The sequence below is a fragment of the Canis aureus genome, chromosome X (genome assembly GCF_053574225.1).
Source record: "Canis aureus isolate CA01 chromosome X, VMU_Caureus_v.1.0, whole genome shotgun sequence".
NCBI classification, from domain to species: Eukaryota; Metazoa; Chordata; class Mammalia; order Carnivora; family Canidae; genus Canis; species Canis aureus.
In genome coordinates, this window is record NC_135649.1 from 66,575,971 (window position 1) to 66,601,499 (window position 25,529).

At 39.2% G+C, this 25,529-nt stretch overlaps 1 long non-coding RNA gene across 19 annotated transcripts in view; it reads left to right on the plus strand.

The window, feature by feature from the left end:
- Positions 1 to 3,077: 3,077 nt before the first annotated feature.
- Positions 3,078 to 25,529, plus strand: part of LOC144309019 (uncharacterized) — a 174,674-nt gene continuing 152,222 nt past the window's right edge. For 4 of the 19 annotated variants that reach the window (XR_013375180.1, XR_013375178.1, XR_013375179.1 and 1 more), the window contains exons 1-3: positions 3,080 to 3,305; positions 13,379 to 13,518; positions 14,125 to 14,303. This is a non-coding gene — a long non-coding RNA (uncharacterized LOC144309019). Of the gene's footprint in view, positions 3,306 to 4,160; positions 4,262 to 7,085; positions 7,274 to 10,307; positions 10,432 to 13,378; positions 13,519 to 14,124; positions 14,304 to 14,985; positions 15,090 to 19,991; positions 20,059 to 21,050; positions 21,109 to 25,529 lie in introns of those variants that run through there. The other 15 variants (XR_013375171.1, XR_013375174.1, XR_013375175.1 and 12 more) reach the window with 13 other exon arrangements.

Consider the following 25,529-nt stretch of genomic DNA (forward strand, 5'->3'; position numbering starts at 1 on the left):
GATTTAAAGAGTCATAACTATAAATACTACTTATGAGTTCTTGATGTTACAACTTTAGATGTTTCAATTTATATATGATTTTTCATTTCAGAGAATGAACATTTAGCCCTCTCTTACCTATACCATCTTTTGGTCTACACCAAAAGATGTACACTTACACTTACACTTACACATTTCAAATTCTCCACACCAACCCCCTCCACCACCACTGCTTCACCTTTCTCTTTTTCGTGGCCAGTCCAGCTAAAGATTTTTTCAATTTTCCTGATCTTTGAAAAAGCCACTTTTGGCTTTGTCAATTTTCTCTAGTTTTTTTTAACTCTTTATTTCATTTATTTTCACTCTAATCTTTATTCTTTCCTTCTGCTGCTTTAAACTTAGCTTGATCTTCTATGTTCAGTTTCTTAAGGTGGAGGATTAGGTTATTGACTTGAGATCTCTCCTGTTTTTATTTTTATTTATATATTTTTAAAGATTTTATTTATTCATGAGAGAGAGAGAGAGAGAGGCAGAGACAGAGGGAGAAGCAGGCTCCACGCAGGGAGCCCTATGTGGGACTTGATCCAGGTCTTCAGGATCATGCCCTGGGTCGAAGGCGGCGCTAAACCGCTGAGCCACCCTGGCTGCCCCTCTCCTGTTTTTATATGGGTATTTACAGCAATATATATCCCTCTGAGCACTACTCCCATATTTCACTGCTATGTCCTCTGAGCTGCATGCCACAAATTTTGGTATGTTGTGTTTTCTTTTCCATTTATCTCAAAGTGTTTATTAATTTTCTTTGTGATTACTTTTTTAAGCCATTGGATATTCAGGACTGCAATATTGAATTACCACATTTCTGTAATTTCCCCAAATTTCCTTCTATTATTGATTTGTAATTTTATTCCATTATGATTAGAGAATATATTTTGTATGATTTCAATCATTTTACATTTATTGAAGCTTGCTTTATGGTCTAGCATATGGTCTGTCTTGGAAAATGTTTCATGAGTGCTTGAGAAGAATGTTTGTTCTGCATTCCCTAGCATGTTATTTTGGAGTATTCTCTAGATGTCAATTAGATCAATTTGGCTGGTAGTATTGTTCCAGTTTTCTATATCATTGCTGATTTTCCGTCTACTTGTAGGATCCATTATTGAGAATAGAATATTAAAGTCTCCCATTATTAGTGTTGGATTATTCATTCACCTATTCAATGTTGTCTGTTTTTTCCCATTTGGGGGATCTTTTGTTAGGTTCATATATGTTTTTAGTTGTCGTGGTTTCTTGATAAATCACCCCCTTTATCATTACAAAATGCTTTAACATTTTAAATATTTCTCTAAGGCATAACATTTCTCTCATCCCACAACTCCTCTAAAGCAGGTCTACATTATCTCTTAACCAAGTGATTTTCTAAAATGCAAAGTTGACCACATCATTCTCTTGCTTAAAATCTTTCTCTTCAATAATTACTAGATAAACTCTGTTAAGCCCAAAAGAAGTAATCTTCCCAAGATCAAGTTAAGACAGTGACAGAGCTAGGACTACATCTCTTGTTTCCCAACTCCCGGTTGAATAATCCCTTTATTGTATGTACCACTGAGCTGGGTACTCTGAACTGGCTTACTCAATCTTCATTTAATTATCCTTCTTTTTTAAAGATTTTATTTATTTATTCATGAGAGACACAGAAAGAGAAGCAGAGACATAGGCAAAGGGAGAAGCAGCCTCCCTGTGGGGAGCCCAATGTGGGACTTGATCCCAGAACCCTGGGATCATGCCTTGAGCTGAAGGCAGACTCTCAACCAATGCCACCCAGGCGTTCCTTAATTATTATTCTTGTTTGAGAAGTTGGAAAGTCAAAAAGTCCACTTTCTGTACTCATTTGTAGCCATAGTTCTGGAAGTAAAATAGGGTTTATCAATTAGAAGAATTGATGTTGCAGTTCAAGTCTAAAGGCTATGTGCTGGCAGAATTCTCTCTTGCTTGGGGAAGGTTAGTCTTTTCTTCTATTCAGGCCTTCAACTAATGGATAAGGCCACCCACCTTATGGAAGGTAATCTGCTTCACTCAAAGTCCACAGATTTAAATGTTAATCTCATCCAAAACCACCCTCACAGAAACATCCAGAATAATATTTGACCACATATCTGGGCACCATGGCCCAGCCAAGTTGGCATATAAAATTAACCATCACATCCTCTAAGAGAGGGTATAAGGTGAGTGAAAAGAGGGAAATATAGCCTCAGAATGTTAGCCTAAAATGGGCAGATACACCAGAGGTCTCCAAATTTCTCCTTTACCACTTCTGAGGAACTGCTTATGAATTGGAAAGTTCAGACAAATAGGTAGGCCCAAGACTCTATTTTATAGGGTTCAAAATTAACAGCTTATGCCTCCTTTTTGAATTTCTTTTCAGATGGGACCATTGTAGATTAGGGAAATTTTATCAAAAGGAAGAGAAGTGGAAAGAGCAAGTAACTACATCTGCAAGAATTATTATATGCTGACTTCAATTTTACAATACTTAAAAAATGAATGCCCATTTATTTAAAAAGATAAATATAAGAATTAGAAACATGGAAAAATAGTTAGAATGACACATTGTTACAGTTATAAAAACAAAAATGTCGATGTTAAAACATTACATGTTTAAACAAAAATGTAAAGAACACAAAGATACGTTAATAGTGTGAGGTTTCTTTTTCTAAGGGAAATTCTAAAATGGTGGTGATGGCTGTACAACTATGTCAATATACTAAAATCCATTGCATTGTACACCTTAAGGTGGGGCACTGTATGACACAAAATTATATCTCAATAAAACTTACAACGAAAAGAATACAAAGAGCAAATAAAGGCAGCCAACAGGGGACTTAGCAATGAAACGCTGAGCTAAGAATAGGAGAGGGATTGACAAAGGGAAAATGGGCTAAAGAAGGGATGGTGATGGAGGCCGGTGAGACCAAGGAGAGGAAAAGGTGAAGAAGCAGGATAGGCTAGAGCCCTGGGCCCTGGGGAAAAGGTGAAGCGGGCCAAAAGGTTAACCTCGGAAAAGCGGTAGTGGGTGGGGGTGGAGAGAAGAGGGCGTACTCAGCGCATGCGCCAGACGCAAACTGCGGCGACCCTGGAGAGGCAGTCCTTTAACTGGCATCAGCGCTGCGGCTGGAGGCGCGGGTGTCGCTCAGTTGACTGTCCAGTTCTACCTTGGTCTGTGCAGCAGCCCTAGATCTGCGAACTCTGTGCCGCCGCTCCCTGTACCCTGTCTTGAGGCAGCAAGCGCTAAGAATTCATGCTACGACACTCGATTCTGCCCGGAGGTAGGAAAAGAACATGGAGGGCGGCGGAGGGAACTCGTAGCAGGGAGATCCTTGATCTGTGTGTTCTTCCGGTTCACAGGAGGAAAAAGTGGGGGAGAGCATGGGTTTCAGACCTACAAAAGGATGTTGAGCGTTTACTTTCCACTGTGAAAGACTATAGACTCCTCTCCTCTCTAATCAGGGTTGAGGTACATGAGCGTCGGTATTTTTCATAATGTTCTGTTTAAAAATTTGGGGTTCCTCGTATTCAGCAGAAAGTGTATTTAAAGGATTGGTTTAGGACTGGGCTCATCCAATTATGAGAGCTTTCTCTGCCTTTGTTCTGGGTGGTGGATCTAATTAGGGACTCTGAGGATACTCCAGCTCCTCCCTGGGGGCCGGGGCGGATTCCATCTAGATTTGCTCTCTGCGGTTACCAGCAATGCCGTCTTTCCAGTATTCCACTTCCCTAGTTTATCACACCTACCCCAATGAGGAAATGCTGGTAGTGTCTCTCCTTGAGTAGTGAGGCACAACTATGGCGAGAAATACGTCCAGATAGCATCAGGCGTGTATATCTAAGAAACGTAGGAGGGAGGGCAGGGAATAGGAGAGGCTCGTGTTGCTGCGCATGTGTATTTGAGAGGTTGGGGGAGGCGCGGGATCGCGCTCGTATATTTGAGAAGGTCTGATGTGAGGGGGAAGGGGCCCCAGTTGGGGAGAGTGGGAGGTAAGCACGCCCAAGCTTGGGGCGTTGGGGGCGGGGGCCGTCAATTGCATATCTAAGAAAGCAAAGTTTCTAGTACGCAATTGGCAGCCGCAGTTGGGAGAGTGAAGTAGCGCATGCGTATTTGAGACGACATTGTGACGGTTGGCTTTGGGAGGAGAGAGTAGCGCAGGCGTGTTTCAGACGGAATGACGGGGAGGGGAGGCGCGCACCCTAGTGTAATTAAGATTGCAAAATGGCGAGGGGGTAGGTAAGTTGTCTTTGCTTGGCCATCTTGGGCTAGGGAGCCCTGCAGAGAAATAGAATCTACCTTTCTGGTTGGGTGATCTACTGAGTGGGAGTTGTCCTAGGCTGTGGCCAAATCCCCTAGAAATTAACCCAGAATCTAAGCCTTTCGCTGGCCCATTGATAAGTCTGGGTTTGAAAATGCAGAGGCGATGATGACTCTCAAAGGTTTCGGCAGCTGGCTGTGTGTGGAAAACGGAAGCATTGGAGACAGGCCACATTCCAGCAATACACATTTGGAGGGCTCTGTCAGACTTTGGGCCGCTGTACTTAGCTCTGGACACGTTCTCTCATCCCATCAGAGTAGCAGAACACAGTGATTGCAGTATCGTGAGAATTCTGTTATGTTGTCAGAAGCCCTTGATTTCCACCCGCTGCAGAATATAGGGGTGAGGATTTGGCTGTGTTTAAACCTAGGATTTGGGTAAATGGTAATGATGGTATGAAGGTGACCAGGGTTCATATCCTTTCCTCTAAATTATTTTTTTCTCTGAAACTTTAGCCTAGGGGGAAGATTTTTTTTTTTTTTTAGGTTGCTGTACCGTTGTGGATTTCAGAGGGCTGTCAGTGAGGATCTACTGTAAATCGCTAAAAATAATAGTTTAGCACTTAAATATGTAGCACAAACATTCAAAATTGAAGAGACAGTTCTTTCCCAGTAATCCTGGCTGTGATCTCATATTGGTTCTTTTCCTTCCCTGGGTCTATTTCTCTGCTTATAGTAATAATTATATTTAAACATCTATAGCACTTAAAACTATGTGCCAGGTACTGATCTACGTGCTTTTTACACATGCCTTACCTCATTTAGTACCCTTGACAATCTTATGAAGTAGCAGTGCCATTATTTATATTTTAAAAATGAGAAATATGGGGGACACAAGATCAAGTAACTTGTCCAAGGCTTTACATCCATTTGGATGGCTGAAACTGGATTTTTATCCAGGTTGTATGACTTCGTAATGCTGTGCTCTTAATTATGCTTTAATCGCCTGAGATGAGGGTTCACATTTAAAGGACCCTTTTATGATTTCAAATTTTGTTTGCAATTTACCTATGCTTTTTAAGCTAGGAGACCTGTTTGCACTTGGCTACTTTTTTACTCAGTGCCTCATACAGGGTTACATATGTAGAAGACAAAAAGTAACAAATTGTTGGTTGGGAGCCTACTGGGGTGGCTATCTTCATCTACCCTTGTCTTCTATGCTTTTTGTTCTGCAGAGGGTTTAAAATGGCCGACTGCCGCAGACTGGACACACCCTTCTTGTTTTGCCTGATTTGAGATCTGGTCAAATGCTTTTGACACAGCAGTCTTTTGCTGCAGTAGAGATTTTTTTTTACACATTATTAATATTTTGGTGTGGTAATACAAATGTCCAATAATAAAGGAAAGGTTATTGCTTTTTTTCTTACAATAAAATACTGAAAATACATGCATTTCTTTTATTATTGGTTGGAATAGATTCACTGAAGGGCAATTACTATGTCAACACCTTTAACAGTATGTATTGACAGATTTCATTCTGTAAAGGTCGTACCAATTTTTACTTAAACAAGCATTGAGTGGTGTTTATTTTTAAAAAATATATATGTTATGGACAAAAACTAGTATTATTTTAATTTTGCATTTCTTTGGTTATTAGTGAGTTTGGATTCCTTTTTCCTCCACGTATTTCTTAGCAGTTTAATTTTCTTTCATGTGATGTTAGTTCAGATCTTGTACTGATTTATCTGTTGGAGTTTTAGTTTAGTGTTATTATTATCTGTTTGAAAGTGTTCTTCAAATAAAGGGTATTACTCAGATTTCTGCAATGTTATATACTCCGTGCTATTGTTTGCCTTTTAATTGTTGTATTTAAATTTTGGATTAGGAGAGATTCAAGCAAGTGGTCAAATCTTTTTCCTATTCTGTGATTTTTCTTCCATTGTTTAAGTTTGAATAGTTCCCTCAATCTAGAAATTGGTAGATAGTCATTGCAGCTTTGTCTGAGGATAACCATCAAGTTTGGGGGAAAAGGATCTGTACTTTGACCTCCTAGAGATAACCCTGTGTTTATAAATGTGTTCACATCTTTTCATTCCCTGCATTTTTCTACAGTTGATCATAAATTTGTACTATTTTATGTTGTGTTTTGTTTAACATTATAACATACATTTTTCCACATTAAACATTCTTTGTAATTGTCATCTAATGGTTTCATGATATCTTGTTGTATGGAAATATTTTTAAATTTTCAGTATTTTAAATGATGTGATGAATGTCTTTTCATTTTCATTTAGTTTTATTGTTTACCTATTTTGAGTTATTTCTTTATAGGATGGAGTTCCAGAATTAGAATTGTTCATCAAAAAGTTTGAACATTATTAAGACTTGCTATAGTAACATTCCAGAATATTATGTCATTTTTTTTGTACCTGGTTATTTAGAAGAATTTTTTTGCTACCTTGTATGTAAGAGAATGGTATCTTTGTTTTATTATCCACTTCTCTGATTCCTGGTGAGACTGGATTCTCAAATGTTAATTATTAGTTCTTCCCTTTGTGAACTATTCAATTTGGGTCTGAATGTATGTATTTGTAAGAGCTGTATATTGTGTGTTCTGTATAAGGATTTATTATCCCTTGTCATTTATTGCAAATGACAAAAGCGGTTTGTTGCACATATACTTCTGGCATGTATTGCCATTGAGTCTTAAGAAATGATGTGATTCCAAAGACAACTGCTTTGTGGTATACATGTCAGATTCTTGCTATCCACTTTGTGATAACATTTGTCTTCCTTTAAACAGATAGCCATGTCTTTGGCTATGGGTGTGGGAAGAAGACATGGCAACATCTTGTCTTTAAAAAGAAACCAACTTAGACAAGACACAAAACAGAACCTTCTCCCCCATCTGATCTGGGACTGATCTTCCTTTGAATACTTCTGAGTGATCTGGAGGAGGATGTGGACATAGTGTAACATCCACATTTATAGGTAACATTAAGCTCTGGGGGTGTAAAATGCTAGTAGGAACAAACTGCAACACAAGAGAAGGCATTGTGAGTGTGGGCTGACAGTGGCAGAATGGAACAGCGTAGGCAAGAGCAATATAATGACTTTGGGGGGAAAATAGTATATTAAGCTTATAAAATAGTGGCCTCAGAGACAGGGATCTCAGTGTAAATGGCAACAATCTGTTGATGTCATCAGCTCAATTTGCTGGCAAAGGGACAAAAGAGCCATTAAAACCCTAGGCCTTATTAAGAACAGTATGGGACACAAAAATTCCATCCTTTGTATAAAACCATCTGAACCAAATGACTAGTTAACACCAGTAATCTCTCCTCAAGGAGTCTCTTACTATTATCACTCAATGTTGAAAAGCAGTTGGGAAGAGTGTATTGCCTCCTTTCTTATTTATTTTCTTATTATATAGGTAATTTAGAATAGATATTCTTAAAGGTTTTGGGGTGGGGTGTCTTAGAAGGTTTCCTGAAACTGGGTCTGTTATTTGTGGTTCGGAGAATCTGTTTGATTATATTTATATTATAAATATAAATATAATATTATATTTATTAAGTAAACCTTTCTAAATTATCATTCCCAAAACATGAGCTATGTACTATCTTATATATTTAATAACATTCTAATTTTCACTTTTTCAAAAGTGAAGGGTGGGAATTATAGGATTTAGAAGTGCCAAGTGATTTGTTACTTATTGCTCCTTGCCATCCAGTTACACTGGGTTATTCCAGTTATACATAAGCTCCATTTTTCCATTTTTCAGCATTTTGTTAGTTGCAGATGTTAAATGAGGCTTACATGTATGGGGGTGGTCAAGGGATGTAATAATAAGCAAAACAAAACAGCAGAGTTTATACTGTAGAGGAGGTGGTTGAGAAGATTCTTTAATGGATGTCTTTGCTTATTTTAAGTGTAGGAGTCCCATTTTACAACAAGCCAGTGTCTAGTTCCCAAACCCATCTCTGATCAGGAATTAGGGAGAGCCTGAATATTTGAAATAGCCTAAAAGCCTTTAACTTTTGATATTTATAATTTGTTTTGTTCCTCCCTTCTCTTGATGTTACAGCCAGCAGCAGCCTGGAGCAGCGCCCTCTGGGAAGAAATTTTACATCGGCCATTATAATACAACCTGATAAGTGTTGTAGCACTTACCAGGTTGTATTGTAATTGTCTGTGTATATGCCTGTCTCCCTTCCTGTGTTCTCAACTAGACTGTAAGCTCCTTGAGGGCAGGGACAATGTCTTCTTCTCCAGAGCCCAGCCTGGCACATTAGTAGGCCTCAGTAAATGTTTATTGGATGAATAAATGAATGACTCATCAACAAACATTTATCGTGTGCCTGCTAAGGTGATCTCCACAGGCTCTGGACTGTCAACTGTTTAATCAAAATGCATGTGGTCAGAAGCTTGCTATTTCTTTCTAGTTCTGTATCTGTCTTAGGAGTTTTTCTGAGATGATGCTATTTTTGTGTTTGAATTTCAGTCCTTGGTATTTACAGATGTTGCTATTGTTGCTGCTGCTGACCATCTCTTCCTTGGTGGGGCCTGGGTAACAGATCAGGAGCCTCATCCTCACTGCCCAGTGTTTGCTAAATGGTTCCTATCTGTAGATTCATCTCCTTTTCACTCCTCCTCATGTCATCCTTCAAATGGTGTTCCTAGGTAGAGCTGCACATTCTAGATCAGGGGTAGGTAAATACAACCCATGGACTGCTTGGTTTTGCAAATACAGTTATACTGGAACACATGTTATTTGTTGATATTTCTCTGTGGCTTTTTAAAAATTTTATCTATTCATAAGAGACAGAGAGAGAGAGAGGCAGAGAGAGATGCAGGGAGCCCAATGCAGGACTCAGTCCCAGGATCCCAGGATCATGCCCTGGGCCGAAGGCAGACCCCCAACCGCTGAGCCCCAGGCGGTCCCTCTTTGTGGCCTTTTTTGGCCTGCAACAGCAAAGTTGAGTAGCTACATCAGACCTGGTGGCACATAAAACCTGTCCTTTACAGAAAAAGAATGCCTCCCTGATGGTTTCATGTTCCTCTCCATTCACCAAAGATATTTTTAGCATCTCAGAAACTCATTTATTTATTTACCTCATTTGTTATTGCTTATAACAGGTCTTTTTCCTATTTTGCAGGTGGGCCTGCTAGAACACACTTCAAACTAGATTGATTATAAGGCCTTCACCAGGGTCCTACAGTTAGTCAGTTATACCATGTACTTCAACATCAAGTTTGGAGCTTCATTTCTAGAAATTCCTTTTGTTATATCCTAACCTGAAGAATTCACTTCGTTCACCATATCATACCTTGGTGCCTTATCCCTTGACACCCCCCCCTTCCTACACAGCTCTTTGCCATGAGAATATGGAAAGTAACAAACTGATGTGAGATAAGGCAGAATGGTAGGCCAAGGCAAATGTTTACAGGGTCTGAATGCTAATACACAAAGAAATGGAGTTTCTGAAATACTCACTTACTTAGACTTCTTAATACAGTTAGGAAGCCTAGACTTCCAAGAGCTTAGGGCCTTCCCCATTACCCTCCCTAACCTCCCACACATTGTCTTGGGAACCTGCCTGTGGGTATATTGTGATTCATTTCATGTCATTAAAAAGTTGAGAGCTCCCAAGTCCCAAGTCAAGAAAGCTAGATCTAAAACAAAACAAAAAGGAAAGAATATAGTCTCATTCTAGGAGTAAAATAGGGCAAAAGGCCCTTACAGCCTTGTTTTTCAAGCTGCTTGTTGGATTTTCCCCTGTATTGTCTTATGAAAAAAATCAAATATACATATAAAGAGGTTGAAAAATTGTACATTGAAACCTATCTACCTACCAACTGGATGTTACAATGAACAATTTGCTATATTTGCTTTATTGCATACCCATCCATCTTTGTTGGATAGGCTTTTAAAATGCTTGTGGTAGTGTCCAATTTGAGCTCATCTGTATCTGACTCGTGGTACTGAAAAAGTTTCTTTTTATTCTTATCTGTATTTTTCAAGTTGGAATGGATACTACTGCAGCCTAACAATGCATAAGCAGATCTGCCTGGCAGTGAGATTGCAGGAAGAGAAGCCATTTGGTGTCTGAAAGAAAGTGATTACAGCTCACTGTTTACTGGAAATGGTAGGAAAAGGAAAGATGGAAGTCCAGGCCCAGAGTCAAGTGAAACTTTCCCATAATACATTGCCCTATTTCATTCACTTCACTGCCTGGGCGGAGGGATGACAGGTCATTTTCTTTTTTTTTTTTTTTTTTAAATTTTTATTTATTTATGATAGTCACAGAGAGAGAGAGAGAGAGAGAGAGGCAGACACACAGGCAGAGGGAGAAGCAGGCTCCATGCACCGGGAGCCCGATGTGGGATTCGATCCCGGGTCTCCAGGATCGCGCCCTGGGCCAAAGGCAGGCGCCAAACCGCTGCGCCACCCAGGGATCCCGACAGGTCATTTTCTGAGCAGCTTCTACTTGGTGCTTAACTTTTAGACTTGATGAAGGAAAACAACAAAGTCACATCAAAATACCACTGAGGTGATTTAGCATTAGTACAATTCCTTGGAATTTTAGCAGATAGATTTTTAACTTGGAGTACTTTCAAATAATATTTTTTTAGATCTTTTCTATTAGCAATAGATGCAGAGTCAATTTAGGAAGCACCATGAACTGAAATTTTAATTTGTCTCCATCATGAACATAACAATGGTAAATGTTACCTGTTTGTGTCTGTCTCCCTTCATTTAAGCTCAAGGGCAGAGACTGTATCTTACTCGTCTTTGTAATTCTCTTAAGTAATAAATGTTTGTACTCATAAAAAATGCATTATGGCATTTGATATCTATCACATGGGCAATTATTAAAAAATGCTATACTAGTGTTGGTGAGGTTATCCAGTTTGAGTGTAATCCTTCGTAGGGGCAGTTTGGCAATACATGTTGTAGCAGAATAAATATTGTATGTCTTTTGACCATGCAATTTCATTTCTAGGGGTATACCCTGAAATATGCTAAAATCCTAAAGAACTATTCTAAGGATATTCTAAAAGATGTAGGTTTGGGAATGTTTACAACATTCATAGCAATAAAAATGGAAGGAAAACTTAGCTATTCATGAATAATAATTTGGGTAGATAAATTTTGATGTATTCATGTGATATTACAACGTGGCGTTAAAAATAAAAAGTAGTCTTGTAGATGAATATTTTACTTGGAATATTTTCAAATATATTAATTGAAAAAGAGCTAGAGAGCAGTAGTATGGTTTTCAGCCAATTTTTGTAAAATAAAAATCAGTGTTTGTGTTCATGAAAGTAATTGGAAGAACATACTCTGAGTGTTAAACATTCTGGGACTCTGGATTTTTTTCACAGTGTGCATTTAGGACTTTCAAAGTTAGACAAACATTGAAAGTATTTCTATTTTGAAATTTGTTGACCTAAACAGAAGTGAAATAAATTGGGCAGCAAGGGGGCTGGAAACCAGAGAAGTTAGTTTAGTTTAGAAAAGAGCCAGGTGGAGTGGGAGAAAGGAGTGGTGGAAATCAGATCTCTGTCTTCAGAAAAAGGCACTAACTACTTGGCTTGCTTCTTTGTGCAGGCATTTCACGGTAGTGAGTCCACATTTACATTTACAGTTACCATTTCTTTCCCAAGTATGCCCTCCACAAATTTCTTTCCCATTCTTGTCCCCATGGGCTTTAATAAGCTAAATAATTGCTAGTGGCAGCTGCCACTTTGTAGGTGTGCAGATCCTGCTCTAGTAATGGCTGCTTTACTTTATCCAACAAAGAGATGGCTCAAACTCCTCAAGGCTTCTGCTCCCCTTCCCCAATGCTTGGCAGCATGAAATCTTCCCCACTTAATGGCAGGAGAGCTTTCTGCCTGGCCCTTGTGATTAGTAGATTGTAAGACAGTTTACTGATGGGAAATGAAACAGTTAAAAATGAGCCCTGAGAAACGGCTCCTTGAATTTTCCTGGGCCTCGAGGGTTGTCTGCCTCACTGGGTAACAGGAAACGAAGTTTGCATTAGCTGGTGTTGTCAGCATCTAATGATTTTTTAAAAGACTTTATTTATTTATTCATGAGAGACACAGAGAGAGGGAGAGGCAGGCTCCCTGCATGGAGCCTGCTTCAGGACTCGATCTTGGGAGTCCAGGATCATGCCCTGAGCTGAAGCCAGACACTTTAACTGCTGAGCCACCCAGCCGTTCCGCATCTACTGATTTTCATAGCCATTGCTGGATTGCCAGATTTCTGTGTTGCTTTTCATGCTAAGCAGCTAGGGACTGGGAAACTTAGAGGCAGTAGGTTGCTTTCTTAGAAAGAAAGGACCCTTGGGGATCTTTGACTTATCCTGTGTGGGTCTTAGGTCTCAGAGTCCCGTTCCTCCTAGTTGTTGAATCTTAGGGGAGTAGCCATTGGTCTACCTAGGGCCCTTTGATCATTTTTGTAACCCAGGCAGCTCATAAGGCAATAGATATGTTCAGTTCCTTTTAACATACAGGGAAAGTGAGTCCTGGTGGGATTTGAGATTGTGAATGGCAGGCCTTGGCCCATAGCCCAGGGTTTTGTTATCTTTCCTCATTAGTGTGAACCAAATGCCATCCACTGGCTAGATAGATGGAGGTTTCATCCACTTTAAGGGAACTCTTTAAGCCAGGATTATAGAATGGAGGGTCATTCATAATTGCCAGATGCAGAAGGGTCCCTAAGAAATCAAGTTTATCCTCTCTCAGAGGAGGGATATTGAAGTCTAAAGAGGGGAAAGACTTGCAGGCAGCTAGGAAGATCAGCATTAGAATAGATGAGTTCTAACCCTTGGAGACAGCCAGTTACTTGGTGCCTCTGTACCCAAGTTATCTCATTTAAAATGAATATAAGAATCCTTATTAAAAAATAGTTGTAGAAAAAAATAGTTGTGGGTATTGCAGCAGTCTGCCAGATAAAAACAAAGTCTGAGGTCCATGGTATGGGCTGGGTTACTTGACTAAGGTGGTAAAAGTAAATCGAAGCTATATCTCAAACCTTGGCTATTCTGCCTTACATTTGTTTCTTCTTCCTTCTTTCTTATCCTACAGGTGACACCAGATGTGATCAGAAGCCATGCCATTGGTGAAGAGGTATATTGAGCCCCGTCTAGCCCAGTGAGGTTACTAGAAAATTGGGAGAGGCTTAAACCAACATCCTGCACATGGTTATCAAATCGTTGTGAAGTCTGGTAAGTGGCTTTGGCAGGCTAGCCCAGTTAGTGGAAAGGTGCAGGGAAGGTAATGTTAGTAGGTATTAGGCAATTAATTGATATTTTCCCCATTGTGGTATGAATAAAAAAGGTCTTAAAATGTTTAGACTACACTAGAAAGTAATGTATCTAACCTTTCATTTTTTTCATTCTCCCATTTTTGCTGATGGGGGAATTGCTTATCGTGCCTAAGATTATAACTAGTGTAGGCAGTGGATTTAAATATAAGCCAGGTACTGTGTCTTCTACCCAGTGCTTCCTTTAGGTTCCATTTGAGTCCAGGGAAGCCATGTGAGACAGAAATGTTTTCATTCCAGGACGCTTGGGTGGCTCAGCTGTTGGGCGTCTGTCTTTGGCTTGGGACATGATCCTGGGGTTCCGGGATTGAGTCCCACATCCGGCTCCCTATGGGGAGCCTGCTTCTCCCTCTGCCTATGTCTCTCTGTCTTTCATGAATAAATAAATAAAATATTTTTTTTAAAGAAATGTTTTCATTCCACAGTGAAACATTTTTTTTATAATAGCCTCTGAGATTGTTCCTGCCCAATGAAGGAAATGTTCATGGTGTAAAATTTGTTTATGCAGAAAATCACCTAGGATGCCTCTAAAAAATGCAGATTCCTGGGCAGCCAGAAACCTTGTCCTTGGTCAACACTACCACCTACCTGTCACTTATATTGCGGCTTCCTGCCCAGTGGGTTCATCAGCAAGCCAGAATGAATCTCCTCCATTGCCATAGATGTCCTTGTGAGGTGGAAGCCTTGGTAAGTTGCCAGTGGTTTGGGTGGGGGTTCCCTAGTTGGTGGTAGAGAAGAGATGGTTGTGATGTGGCACTTTTTCCCTTCTTTCAACAGATAGTTATTAAGTGCTCACTAGGGGCCAGAGACCATTCTAGATATTAACAAAGTTCTGCCATCGTGGAACTTTTATTCTCATGAGAGTAGACAAAGGAATAACGAACTACTAAAAGCATAAAGTATCATAAATGTTACATCACAAGTTTTTCCATTACGGTATAAAAATTATGTTTAAAACGGGTGGTTTGGACTAAGGAACACCTTGTGTTTTTTCTCTGCTTCTCATTCTCCCTTCTTTTTAAAGGATTTGATTTATTTATTTGAGAGAGAGAGCAAGTGAGTGAGCATGAGTTAGGGGAAGGGCTGAGAGAGAGACAGAGAGAGAGAATCTCAAGCAGATGCCCCACTGAGCTCAGAGCTCCACATGGCGCTCGATTTCATGACCCTGAGATCATGACCTGAACCAAAATCAAGTTTCTCGAGTCAGACGCTTAACTCACTGAGCCACACAGGACGCCTCCCTCCCCTCTCCATTCTTCCTTTTAATACTTGCTACTGTCTTTTAGTACAGTGGAGGCTGACCGAGCTGAGAATGGGAGGGTCATAGATGATGAAAGCAATCTTTTTCCTTCTTGTAACCCCTCACTAGACTGAATTCTGAAAGATGTCTTTTGGAAAGTGTTTTAGAAGGTCTACCAGCTCTTCTACATGAGTCCACGTGTAGCAGAAGAGGGGATATTCTTGGTGAATAAGGTAACACAATGAATTAGGTAGATAGGGGAAGAAAGGATGATTGTCTTGACTCCTGTCAGGGAAACTCATAGAAATGTGATTTTCAGGAGCCAATACCTTTAAAGCCTATAGTTTATTCTGTAGTATATTCTCCTCAAAACAATTGGGGGTAAATTACATGCTTACCCAGTCTGTGATCACCCCTACAAAGGATTGGAACTAAAAGGGTTCCCAAGTATAATACTAATAATACTAATTATATTCTCCTTATGGGGAGAGTCTATTCTTTTTAACCAGACTTGTTGGGAGTTTATATTGAGAGTGGAACTTTATACATCTTGTCAAAATTCTGGCCATAGCAGAGGCTCATTATTTCAGCATCAGTGAAGTATATAGCACTTTGGATTACTAATTTCAGAGGCAGCAGGGTCTTCTGGATTGCACTCAAACCATTTGGACTGGTATTCATTTTTGGCTCCTAAGGGGTCAGTCCCCTGATAGGCTTCAGGGAGCACTTAAATGATCCAGAGTTAAAATAGACAGCATATATAATATGACCATTCCTGTGATATCTCTGCAGAGGCCACCACTACTTTAAGCTTTTTTAAGGAATGCCAGATCATTCCTTGGTGTCTGCCATTTTTATAAAAGTAATAAGGGTCATCTTTTCCTATGAGCATGGTCTTGAGATGGTGCCTTCATAGCATAAGTTCCTTATAAACTCTCTGGAGTATTTGGATAATTCCTACTGACAGAGTTAGATCATTAGCCTGCACAGGGAACCTGAATGATAGGAAAATGGTCTTTTCCCTAAGGAGAAGCCTGAGACAGTCTGTTTTTTTTTTAAGATTTTATTTATTAATGAGAGACACAGACAGACAGAGAGGCAGAGACACAGGCAGAGGGAGAAGCAGGTTCCATGCAGGGAGCCCGACATGGCACTCGATCTGGGGTCTCCAGGATCATGCCCTGGGCTGAAGGCGCTAAACCGCTGAGCCACCCGGGCTGCCCGATAGTCTTTGATATAAATGGAGTTTCCATGTTCTATGTCCTTCACAACTTATATTAAAATGATGTTGGTTTTGTATAAGGATATGAATGTTAGCATGCTGTCAAAAAACAAGTCTTCCGTCTTTCTCTATATGGGCCAAAATCGGTTGTATAAATCTGGCTTCTATCTGAACTCCAGTTCTTTCCCTGGGGTTTCCCTGTCCCCATTATCTGCTCTTTATTTTCTTTTAAGATTTTTATTTATTTATTGGACAGAGTGCACAAGGAGGGGAAGCTGCTAAGGGAGAGGAAAAGCAGGCGCCCCACCGTGCAGGGGAGCCACCAGGACCATGGGATCATGACCCAAGCCAGAGGCAGATGTTTAACCGACTGAGCCACCCAGGCGCCTCTGCTTTTTATTTTTGCGACAGCAAGTCTGTTGTGGTTCTTTTTTTCTTTTGTCTCTCTCTTTAGATTAGCCATTACCCCTGTAGTAGCACTCATGCACAACTTCTGAAAATTTTCTGCCTGAGGTCATAATAATAACGGTGATTATCAGTTAGTTATAAATGCCTTTTAATGTTCTAAGTGAGAACTTTACACATATTTGTTGTCTCATTTTAACTTAACAGTAACTCTGGGAAGTATGATTTGTTTCTACTTTACAAATAATAAAACTGAGAATTGGAAAGGTGATGTCACCAACATGCTACAGGGAGCCAGTGGTGGAGCTGTATGTGTCATACTCCAAAGATCTTAACTACCTTACTATACTTGAAGCACTAGAATGTAGCGAGCATATTTCTTCGTTGTTGAGAATGCCTGCCTCCTCATGGGTCCCTTATCACTGTCTTCTTCCAGTACATAGGGGCACATGTGAAGAGTTTGTTTTCAAAGGTGGATTCAGATGTGCAAGAGAGATGGCACGAGGGATGTGTAGGTCCCTTTAGTTTCTAGAAATAACCACTTTGGATGAACTAGTATTTATTTTTTCCCCCAGCTATGCACTGTGTGCTTATCTTTGTCTTTCCACCTTTTATTATTACTCCCATCCTCCTGCATGATGTTTATGTCAGAAAATTTCTATGAGGCTATGTTTTCCTCTATACCAAACAAAAAGGAATAGCAAGAGTTGGAGTCACAACTGAAAATCCATTGCTTATAGAATGTTAACTCAGGTGCAGGTGCATCAAGAGCTAGAGCAGCTTGCTGTGCAGATCAGTATGTCCCAGCTGGAATTCAACATAAACATTGCATTCTGCCAGCAAACAGTGCTGATAAAATTACTCTGTATGTATCAAGTGGAAAATAACAGGGATACCTATCAATTAATACTTAGGTAAATTTTGTTGCTGGTAAAGTGATAGTGTCCAGATAGTTGGCATAGACTAAGGTCTAGCATTCTATAGCCCACATGGCAGCAACTTGTTTTTGTAAATACAGTTTCACTGGAACACAGGATCATGCTTGTTCTCTATTGTCTGTGGTTGCCTTTTGTGTTACAGTAGTGTTGAGTAGTTGTGATGGGCTGTATGGGCCACAGCCTGAATTATTATCATCTGGCCCTTCACAGAAAGTTTCCCAACTCCTGGCATAGGTTAAATGTACTGTGTCTACAAATCTTTGTCTTCCCCCCACTCACCCCCATCCATTTTCTCTTCTGTGGGACTTGAATTTAGAACTAGCTAATCCTAGAAAGTACAGAATTTCATAATGGTCAGTTTGCCTCTGGATTTCTTCCCACTCAGATTAAGTTCACCAAAAACAGCACATTCCCAAATTGGTCTGTGTATACAGAAAGAACTGTTTTTATATGCCTCATTGTAGTTAATAATTTATCATACATGGTTCCCCCAGTTTTTCCCTTTCAGGAATAACCATTTTAAAACTTAGACATTCTCAGGTATCCAAGAAGTTATAACTCATGTTTCCTAATTATGACTTTATCTAATTTTAATACATCTCCCCACTCCATAGCATGAAAGCAGATGTAGACAGTATGGAAACAAATGCGCAGGGCTGCATTCCAAGAAAAATGTCATTTACAAAAACAGGCTGGATTCAGCCCATGGGTATGCCATCCCCACTCTACATGATACATATGAGAAGAACAAGAAGATTTGAGGTGATACATTAAGGCAAACACTGAAGGTGATTTTTATTCATAACTCCTGTGATACAGTAACACAACTGCACTTGCATCAGCACTGAAAAGTGTCTTGTGATCTGTGCATGATGCCCATGACTTAAAAGTCATCTAAATATTGGCTTGATTTCTTGGTAGAGTAATAGCATTTTCATGGGGCATGTTATTACCATCCCTTAGAGGATCCTCTTCCTTGCCATGGAGTTTCCTTTATATATTTTTTGATGAAGTCTAGTTGACACAATGTTACATTAGTCTCAGGTATACAACATAGTGATTTGGCAAGCCTATATGTTACACTGTGTTCGCCACAGGCATAGCTACCTTCTGTCACTATACAATGCCGTTACAGTACCATTGACTGTATTCCCTATACTGTACCTTTTATCCCTCTGACTTACTCCTTCCATAACTGGAAGCCTGTATCTCCCACTCCCCTGCACCCATTCTGCCTGTCCTTCTACTCTCCTCCCTGCTGGCAAACACTAGTTTGTTCTCTGTATTTATAGGTCCTTTTCTGCTTTTTGTTCATTTGTTTGTTTTTTTAGATTCCACATGTAAGTGGAATCACATGGTATTTGTCTTTGTCTGACTTATTCTGCTTAGTGTCATACCCTCTAGGTCCAAGTTGTTGCAAATGCCAGGATCCCATTCTTTTCTATGGCTGAGTAATATTTGTGTGTGTGTGTGTGTGTGCGCGCGTGTGCACACATACACCCTGAGATCACGACCTGAGCTGAAACCAAGAGTCAAACAATTAACTGACTGTGCTTCTCAGGCACCTCCCACCATGTAAATTTTAGTATTATTCTAGTTCTATAAAAAATACTGTTGCTATTTTGTTAGGAATTACATTGAATCTGTAGATTGCTTTGGGTAGCATGTACCTTTGAACTATTAATTCTCTCACTACGTGAGCATGGGATGTGCTTCCATTTGTGTCGTCTTCAGTTTTTTTTTTTATCAACATTTTATAGTTTCCAAAGTACAGGTCTTTCATCTCCTTGGTTACGTTTATTCGTATGTATTATTTTTGGCATAGTTGTAAATGGGATTGTTTTCTTAATTTCTCTTTCTGCTACTTCATAATTAGTATATAGAAACAGAACTGATTTCTGTGTTGCTAGGGCTTTCACTACTATGTTGAATAAAAGTGGTAAGAGTGAACATCCTTGTCCTGTTCCTGCTTTCAGTGGAAAAGCTCTCAGGTTTTCACAATTGAGTATGATGTTAGGGTTTTCCATATATGGCTTTATTTATGTTGAGATATGTTCTCTCTAAACCCACTTCATTGAGAGTTCATGTCATGAATGGATGTTGAATTTTGTCAAGTGCTTTTTTGTCAAGTGCTTTTTCTGCATTTATTGATTTTTAGCCTTTGTTTAGTTAATGGTGATGTATCACATTGACTTTGCAAATATTGAACCATCCTTGCACCCTGGAATAAATCCCACTTGATCGTGGTTAATGATCCTTTATTGTTGAGTGTGATTTGCTATTCGCCTGAAGTTTTCTTTTTTTGTAGCATCTTTGTCTGGTTTTAATACAGTAGGTTTTTCTTTGCATGACTCGGAATATATATGCCATTTTTTTTTCTTATCCTTACATTATCAACTCTATAGTGTTTGTTTACCTTCTTCACCAGCCTATATATTCTACACTACTTAGGCCCATAAGTGAGTCTAACACAGAAATTACATTAGATGTATCACTATCCTAAGTCAAGGTAGGAGGCTGTGATTTGGGTAATTTGCTGTGTCAAAACCTAAATTTCTCATTCGGGATAGGAGGAATTAATCCTTCCAGTGATACCCAAAAATGTGATCTGGACAAAGGAACAGATATCTCAGTCATGTAAGTGATTATTTTGACATGGAAGTGAATTTTTTTACTTTTTGTTGTATTATATTTAATAGCTTTCTTAATAATGAACTTACCTTGCATTTCTAGAAGAAAAGCTTTTACTTTTCAAGGATTTTTAAGTAAGTTTCCTAAATTTGCTATTCTCAATGTTATTTTTTATTTTTATTTATTTTTTTTTTTACTATTTTGTTTCTGTTTTGTTTGGAGCAGCAATCTTTTTCATTCAGATTTTTTGTAGAATTTAGGATCATTAATGAAATCTTGTTGCCTGATCTTTTCAACTTAGCAGATCTCAAACATGTGCCATGCCATTAAATATACTTTAATAACATTTTTTAAATGACACATAATATACTACTACATTAATGAAAAATTTTAATTTTTATTGGGTTCTTGTTCAATTAATGCTCTTTTAATATGCAAATGATACTGATGTGAATCTCTCTGTACATAAATCTCTGCACGTATCCATATTTGTTTCCTAAGGTTTAATTACATGTACACTCCCTCTAATAACGTAGGAAAATGCCTATTTTTTTCATATCCTCCCCAATACACTGTATTAGAGTTTTGTAAAAATCTGCCAATTGCAAAGGTGATGTCTTAGTTTTTATTTCTTTGATTCTGAATGAGAGAAAAATTAAAAAACTTCCTTGGGACTTCTTTTTGAGTTTCTTTTTCATTCAGATTTTTTTTAAAGATTTTATTTATTTATTCATAGAGACAGAGAGAGAGAGGCAGAGACACAGGCAGAGGGAGAAGCAGGCACCATACAGAGAGCCTGACATGGGACTCGATCCGGGGGTCTCCAGGATCACGCCCTGGGCTGCAGGCGGCGCTAAACCGCTGTGCCACCAGGACTGCCCTTCATTCAGATTTTGAATCTGCTATATGTTGCAAATATTTTCCCCAATTTGGTATAGAAATTGTTTTTTATTTTATTTGTTTTTATTCAAGTATAATTAAACATACAGTGTTATTAGTTTCAGGTATACAATGTAATGATTCAGCGATTCTGTATATTACTCCATGCTCATCATGGTAAGTGTTCTTTTAATCTCCTTCACCCATTTCTCCCATATCCCCACCCATCTCCCCTTTGTCAACCACCAGTTTGTTCTCTATATTTTTAAGAGTGTTTAGTGATTTGTTTGTCCACTCTTACTACTCTGCTTGTTTTTGGCCCTGCTTCATTTCTTCTGGCTTCTAATGCATCCATTAACAACTGGCTTCTCCACCTTCTGGGGTTTCAGTTGCAGATGCCTATGGGGTCAATGTGTAACATGTTTCTGATCTTTATTTTCTTTTTTCTTCAAATGCTGCTTAAGGGTTTTTGTGGGGGGGTGCAGGGGAGCTTTTCTTTTGTTATCTACTTTTGATAGAGACCTTGGAAAGGGATTTCTCTACTCTTAAAAACAAGAGTACAAATTGGATGGTAAAGAGCAGCTGATACTTCTGAAAGGATTAGTAGGGAGTGTTTGGGATTGTGGGTCCATGGAACAGGAACCTTTGATACAAAGGAGGTCATTATTCCTTGGCTCGATTGTTGCCTAGTGGGAAAACAGCCCAATATTGACAGGATTTTCAGCTCTCTACAAGGAGCCTGACTTTGAGCTATTAGTCTGCTTTAAAAAAAAAATCCACAGGCTAACACAGCATGTTTATAAATGCTTTTATGACCTCATAGCTTCTGCTGCTTCATAATTTTGGCTTATTCATAGTGTTCCCTTTTTCACATATGGTGTGAAAAATGGGCATGTCACACTACCCATTCAACTTCACCTGGGGGTTGGCAGTTTCCCTTTGGTAGTGTTCTTTAAAACTAGGTCACGGGCACCTGGGAGACACAGTAGCTGAGCATCTGCCTTCAGCTCAGGTTGTGATCCTAGGGTCCTGGGATTGAGTTCTGCATCGGGCTCCCCACAGGGAGCCTGCTTCTCCTTCTGCCTAGGTCTCTGCCCTCTCTCTGTGTCTCTCATGAATAAATAAATAAAATCTTTAAAAATAAATAAATAAAATAACTAGCCTTTCCATTTGACAAGATTTAAAAACAGATTAACTGTGCTATCTTGACATAATTCACTTTAGGAGGTAATCCTCTTTGCCCATTATCAGAAATTAAAGGACTTGCTGTAACCTCTTTGATGCACTTTCCTGGTAAAGTTTAAAATGTTGAGGAACCTGGGTGGCTCAGTTGGTTAAACATCCAACTCTTGGTTTTGATTCGGATCATGATCTTGGGATCAAGCCCTGGGTCAGGCTCCCGCTCATCGGGGAGTCTGCTTGTCTTTCCTCCTCTCTGCCCCTCCCCTGGTTCATGTTTTCTCTCTTTCTCAAATAAATAAGTAAATCTTTAAAAAATGTTGGTATCTGCACACCAAAATGTTCACATTGCTTATCTTCTGATATGGGATTAGATAATTAATTGTTGTTTTGGTTTCCTTGATTCTCTTATTCTTAGTGAAAATACACTATATTGAGAGAAAGTGAATAATGTACTTATTTGGTAGTTTAACAATGAGAAATTGATAGTGTTCTGACACCATCTGACTGTCCTGCAATTAGTTCATTTCTGAGGCTAACTACCCCAAGTTAATGCCACATCCTATAGTTAAGGGCAGAACCTTCCTGAAGACTGCCTTCCCTTCAGCAAGTCTTAGGTCCACGTATTTCTGACCAACTGGCCAAATTCAGAGGTTCCCATGATCATCTCAGGTTTGTTAATTTGCTAGGACAATTTTCAGAACTCTCTCAAAGCTCTATACTTAAACAGTTTTATTATAAAGGGTACAGCTCAGGAATAGCCAAATGAAAGAGATAACACAGAACAGGGTCTCAGGGGCATCATAGATAAGGAGCTTCTGTGCTCTCTTGCTTTGGACTCTAGTACCATCACCTTTTTGGCACATCAATGTGTTTACCAATCAGGAAGCTCCTTGAGGTCTGGGTGTCCAGAGATTTATTGCGTCTTATTATGTCCTTGGCCACTTCATTAAGTGCAGTCTCCAGCCCTTCTCTCCTTAGAGGTCTAGGTGGTGGGGTTGAAAGTTCCAGCCTGTGCTTGGTCTTTCTGGCATGGCCATCCCTTCTCTCTGGAAACTATCCTAGGGCCCACCTTGAGTCATCTCATAAGCATAAACTCAGGTGTGGTCAAAAGGGGCTTCTGATTAATAACAAAAGAATATTCCTTTTCTCTAAAGTTTTTTGGAGCTCTGAGCTACCAAAAGGGGACAAAAACCAGACTTATTATACAGTTTCATCCAACCGGAGGGGGGGGGTGTCATAATTTGCAAGGCTACAGGGGATAACGGGAGGTAGGGATTTTAGTGGAAATCCATGAAATGAACCGGTGAGTAGGTTATACCTCCCTGGGATGAGAACTAGAAAACCATCAGGAAATGGAGACATTTGGAAAACCCCTCTATATTTCTTTATTGGCCATATTTGGTCTGCATTTCTGCTCTGTCATCACCTTGCCTCTGATTGTTTTTGTTCCCTCCCCATCTCCTTCTTTACCATAGAGCTTTTGCTACCTCACAGTTTCTTTTTTTAATTATATATTTTTTAATTATATTTTTTACATTTTAATTCCAGAATAATTAACATATAGTGTTATTAGTTTCAAATGTACCATAGAGCGATTCAACAACTATGTTTAGTACTCAGTGCTCATCAAGATAAATGTACGCTTAATCTTTTTAACCTATTTCACCCATCCCCTACCCACCTCCCATCTGGTAACCAATTTGTTATCTATAGTTAAGAGTCTGTTTTTGGCTCTCTTTTTTTTTCATTTGCTTTGTTTCTTAAATTGCACATATGAGTGAGATCATATAGTGTTTGTCTTTCTCTGACTCATTTTACTTAGTATTATACTCTCTAGCTCCATCTGTGTTGTTGCAAATAGCCAGCTTTCATTTTTTTCTTTTTTCTTTTTTCAATTTTTTAATTGGAGTTCAATTTGCCAACATAGAGCATAACACCCAGTGCTCATCCTGCCAAGTGCCCCCCTCATTCCCCATCACCCAGTACCCCAACCCCCCGCCCACTTCCCCTTTCACTACCCCTCGTTCATTTCCCAGAGTTAGGTGTCTCTCATGTTTTGTCACCCTCACTGATATTTTCACTCACTTTCTCTCCTTTCCCCTTTATTCCCTTTCACTAATTTTTATATTCCCCAAATGAATGAGACCATATGGTCATCAGAGAGGGAGACAAAACATGAGAGACTCTTAACTCTGGGAAACGAACTTGGGTGGTAGAAAGGGAGGTGGGCAGGGGATGGGGGTGACTGGGTGACAGGCACTGAGGGGGGCACTTGATGATATGAGCACTGGGTGTTATTCTATATGTTGGCAAATTGAACACCAATAAAAAATAAATTTATAAAAAAGAAAAAAGAAGCCAAAAAAGTAACTGATGTTAATCAGCATCAATTTAGCAGTATCTTACTATTTTTAGATACTCATGTCCTTGACCTAAATAATTTCACTTCTCAGTACCCACAGAAATAGTTATACATGCACAAAAATATGTCTAAAGGTGGTCATTTATTCTGCATTTTTTTAAATACTAAAGAAATGGAAATGCCTTTAACATTCACCAATAGATGGGAATCTAAAAATACAATAATCTATCTATGGAATGAAACACAACATCTACAAGAGGATTTTCTAGGGCACTGTTAAGTGAATAATTTATTATGTAAAAATCATATAAGTGATATATGTATGCAATGCATAGAAAACAGCCTGTTGACATACACACCTTGTACTGCATTAAATAGTGTCCCGCAAAAATTCATGTCTTTCTGGAACTCTAAAATGTGATCTTATATAGAAACAAGAGTCTTCACAGATAGAATCAGCTAAGTAAAAATGAGGTCACAGGATTAGGATTAGGGTGGGCCCTCAATCCAATGATTGGTATACAAAGGTCATATGAAGACCTACAGGAAAAAGGCCATGTGAAGATGGAGACATGGTGTGACATTAGCTACCAGTCAATGAATGGCAAGGCCTAATGGCAACCACCAGAAATTAGGAGAGAAGCATGGAACAGATTCTCCCTCAGAGGCGCCGGAAGGAACCAACTTTGCCAATACTTTACTTTGAACTTCTAGCCTCCTGAACTGTGAGAGAGAAAAAATCCTGTGTTTTTTAAGCCATTCATTTTGTGGTAACTTGTTATGGTAGTTCTAGGAAGCTAATTATATACCTGTTTAACAATGGTTTGCTCTAGGAAGAGATTCTATGTATTTCTATATGCTTGAACATTTTACATTGAGAGTTTATTATTGCATTGCTCACTTTTTGCCAATAAAAATAAATTATCCAAATAAATAAATAAATAAATTATCCACAAAAAAAATGTTTGTCCTTTTCCGATTGACTTATTTTACTCAGCATAATACCGTCCAGGTCCCTCCACGTCGAAGCAAATAGTGGGTATTTGTCGTTTCT